Raw genomic sequence first — 4,484 nt, forward strand, 5'->3', positions numbered from 1 at the left:
CAGGATTCTGGCCAACTTTCGCCAGATTTCGATCACCTGTTGTCGGATTCCGGCCAACTTTAGTCGGAATTCCGTCACCGGTCGCCCGAATCCGGTTATCGACCGCTGCCCACCGAAACTTTTTGAAAGCATTTATTGCCCCAAATAGACGTCTATTGCCCCCTAATAGAAGGGCAATAGCCCCGTAATAGATGTCTATTGCCCCCCAATAGAAGGGCAATAGACACCTATTGCCTCCTAATAGAACTTTCGGTAGCTGAAATGGGAACTAATATTCCTAAAATTAAACAAATAAAACTTTGATTAAAGAAAAAAAACAAAGAGATTATATCAATTCAAATCATGTATTGCCCCCCAATAGATGCCTATTGCCCCCCAATAATAGATGTCTATTGCCCTCTAATAAAACTTTTTTTTTCTTTTTTTCTTTCCTTCTGAGCATTTTGTTGCATTACATGAGTAGCACCATTTTGATTTGCAACGAATAAGGTCCATCCAAATTTTAAAAAATAAAATAAAATAAAAATGTACTATTGGTTTTTTACCATGATTTATGGTTCCAAGGAAAGAACAAACCCAACAGAAAGAGAAGATTTCTCATCAAAAAAAAAAAATTACAGAAAGAGAAGATTCTGCTCATCATGGTATTCTCAGCCAACCCATTATCCCTCAGCGTCTCCGACCTTTTCTTCGACTCATGGCTCTGTCAAAACGACTACCCTGAAATTCTCGAGCACCGACCCACCTCCACCACACCTGTCACCGCCTCCGCCGCCATTTCAACCTCCACCTTCACCGCAAATGGGTTCTTTAGCTCACTCTACTCCACCATCTGCATCTTCCTCTCTCTCTCTCTTCGCCACCAACCACTTCCCCAAGCTCACCAACGAAGACCTCGCCGCCCCTACGTCGGCGGAGGGGCTGAGGTCCTTGATGGATCCGGTCCTCGAGTCGAGCGGTGGAGATCGGTCTCATCGAAGTCGGTGATGACCTCCTTGACGAAGTAGCGAGTCGGTTGAACTGACCTCTCTTGTAATAACCCATTTCTTTTAATCAAAGCAAAACAACATTGCTTTTACTTTCATGATTTTGATGCTTTACCTTTAATGATTATGCTTAATTAGTAGGGTTACTGATTGAGTTGATTGTGATCGACCGACACTCACACTCTCCCTCTCTCTCACTCACACTCTCACTCTCTCTGTCGGCCGAACCCAGCAACAAACAGAGCACGGTTTCTCCAATCTCTCTCTAGCACCACAGACCACCAAATGACACCGGACCACGTCCTACGCCTTCACCTCTTCCTTGCGCAGCTGCCGGTGGTATCTTTTGGCCGTCTCGTGAGCCGTACACGGCGGTGGAGCACGAGGCCGGTTTAACCCGATTTGGTCCCGAGCTTGATAACTCGAGCTACAAGCCACCAATCCTTGCCAAACTCCATCCTCAGGTTCGTCTCAACCTTCTGAAACTCCCAGAAGCACCCTTGCACGGCGGCGCGGCTCGTAGCAGCTGCTGAAGTCAACCCCGAGCTAGATCGAACGGAACTTTCGATCCAGATATCTCAAGCTGTGGAGCTTCGTTTCGAGTGATTCTTGAATTGGTAAACTCACCTTGAGTTTCTGAACAAATCTCCAGAAGGAATCGAAGCGATTTGTGGAAGTTTTTACGTGGATCGGAGCACTTGCCGGATTCTGCAAAATTCTGGAATTTTTCCGACCACCGAAGCTTTCGATCAATATATCTCGAGCTACAGACCCTATTTTTCTGTGATTCTTGAACCAATGAGTCCGTCTTGAGTTTCTTAACAACTCTCTAGAAGGAATCGAAGCCTGAAATTGAAGTTTTGACGTCGAAATCAAGCCTTGCCGGATTCTGCAAAATTCTGGAATTTTTCCGACCACCGAAGCTTTCGATCGGTATATCTCGAGCTACAGACCATATTTTTCTGTGATTCTTGAACCAGTGAGTTCTTCTTGAGTTTCTTAACAACTCTTCAGAAGGAATCGAAGCCTTAAATTGACGTTTTTACGTCGAATTGGAGCTCGCCGTTTTCTGCAGTTTCTCGCCGGTTTCTGGAAAATTCCGGCCACCTTCATACTGTTCAAGGTAATTTTCGACCCCTTCCGGTCATTTTCAGACTTCGTGCTAGTTATGAAAGTTGTCAAGCATGATGAGAGGAAGAAGAGCAGCCCGGCCCCGACACCATTGGTGGTGGTCGGCGGCGGCTCTGCCACTAACTCCGGCGGCCCTTTCCGGCCACCTCCGGGGATCAAAAATATGGTTTCTGTACATTTTCAGATTCTATATTTCAATACGATCATTTCGATATATTATACGCAATTTTTGGATATCGTATGATTAAGTTATGAATTTTTAAGTTTAGATCGATTTCGATCGTTAAATTTGTGATCTGTGAAGTTAGGACCGTCAGATGGACTTGTAGTTTTGATATGATGATCTTATGACTGTCCCAGTGGCTTTGTGTGGTCATGGGCGAAGATCCGACCGTTGGATCTTCGTATAAATGCAAAACAGTGATTAGGAAGGCGATCCGTGAGGATCCGACCGTTGGATCATCATGTAATTTCAATCTGACCGTTGGATTGTCGTTTGATTATGTTTTTGAGTTATTGGCTAAGTTAAGGTCATGTTTGATTAGGTGATCGACGGTTTGATTTGGCGGACGATTCGTGAAATTGTATTTTGAGCTGTTAAGAAGACGCAGCGGGAATTTAGAGGTGAGTAAACCTCACGTGGTTCATATTACGAACCGAATAAATTTAATTACCTTATTTTGTCGTAATTGCGTGAAAATATTTATGGAATAAATATTTGTTTTAAAATCATATGGACTTGATCAACTACGGTCCATGGGTAAGTAAAATGATTTTTTACTATACAAATGAATTTCTCGGTTTTATTGCATGTGAACTATAGTTGGTATTAGTGATTATCCCTGAGCGGATAATTACGTATATATATACTTACGTGATTATATGTGAATGGTGTGACATTGAAGAGTGTGGAATTGGGATGATTAAATTATTATGAATTGACATGTGACTTACCATAATTATATGTGATGAACATGATTGATGAGTTCTTGTTAATATTCATGATTTACATTGGAGGATGTATAGAGTTAGAGAATGTAGGGTTCTGAGGATGAGGTGTCCGAAGTTCGACGGTTAAGGATAACCGGAGTGTTTGTGTGCTGAGGACGGGGATGTCCAAAGCGCGACGGTTTATTATTAACCGAAGTTGTGTGCTGAGGACGGGGATGTCCAAAGCGCGACGGTTTATTATTAACCGAAGTATGTCGCATTACTTGCACCTAGGCCAAGGTGACTGGTAGCGATGTGGTTAGAGCTCTAACGTGCTGTTGGGATGGACCAAAGTGGTGTTATGTGGGTTGGGTTTTTGCAGGACCAGTGTGGTGTATTGTGATTTGAGGATTGTGAAAATGTATTCCTTGTGGTTTTCCATGAGTGGTTTGATGTCTCTTTGCAGACGTAATACTGTTGAATTTTACTTGAATTGTAATTTAATAAATCAACAGTTCTTTCTTGTTTACTCATACTGGCTGTAAAAAGCTTACCGGGTTTTGTGTTGTTGCAACTCCCGGTACACTATTCAAATTGTGTAGCGGGTAATCCTACAGGACAGGAGAACCAGGACGGTGATCGTGCGGTTAGAGCAATGGTTATAGTTTTACAGCAATTGTATTAGTGAGGCGAGTTAAGCTCATTTGAGCATTACAATTTGATTTGGTGGGAGTGTGCTGTAATAAATAACTTGAGGATTTGGGTTATTGTAAATTTGAGAGTTGTGAAGTGTGGTTGTTTGTGAGAAAAAAATTCAGGATGTTAGTTGTAATTTGTTATTATTCATGTTTCGGATTTGAATTGATTATTCAAAATTCGGGGCGTGACATCTCTCCCGGAGTAGCAACGACGACTTAGCGTTGTCGACGAGTCCGAACCGAACCGACGTCGACAATCGCCTGCTACGGTCTGGTACCCTCCGGCATCGGCGGACCTCAATTCAGACCAAATCGTGGCCTCACGGTCTGATCGGTTTGGCTTTGATAAGAATTTGGATACAGAGAAGAGAGAGAGAGAGAGAGAGAGAGAGAGAGAGAGAGAGAGAGAGAGAGAGAGAGAGAGAGAGAGAGAGAGAGAGAGAGAGAGAGAGAGAGAGAGAGAGAGAGAGAGAGAGAGAGAGAAGAGAGAGATGAGGGAGTGGCATTATGCGATTTCTTAATTAAGTTATGGGCAAAGTTGTCATTTCATTTTAAATTGGATTAGTGGGAATAAAAATATGTTGCTGGGGTAAGTAGAATAATTTTAGCCAATTTTGGTGCTTTGGGTTAAGAACCCAATATATTATATAGCAAAAAGAAGATGGGATAGATAGTAGATTCCTGTATAAATAAAGTAGGAACTTAAGATATAATACCGACATCATTAAGGGGGTGTATT

At 42.6% G+C, this 4,484-nt stretch overlaps 1 long non-coding RNA gene across 1 annotated transcript; it reads left to right on the forward strand.

Moving 5' to 3' along the window:
* The first annotated feature begins 1,079 nt into the window (after positions 1–1,079).
* LOC133742195 (uncharacterized) lies at positions 1,080–3,895 on the forward strand. Its single transcript, XR_009862412.1, has 3 exons — positions 1,080–2,109; positions 2,663–2,741; positions 3,650–3,895. It is a non-coding gene; the product is annotated as an uncharacterized LOC133742195 (long non-coding RNA).
* The last annotated feature ends 589 nt before the right edge of the window (positions 3,896–4,484 follow it).

Source organism: Rosa rugosa, chromosome 4 (genome assembly GCF_958449725.1).
Source record: "Rosa rugosa chromosome 4, drRosRugo1.1, whole genome shotgun sequence".
Classification (NCBI taxonomy): Eukaryota; Viridiplantae; Streptophyta; class Magnoliopsida; order Rosales; family Rosaceae; genus Rosa; species Rosa rugosa.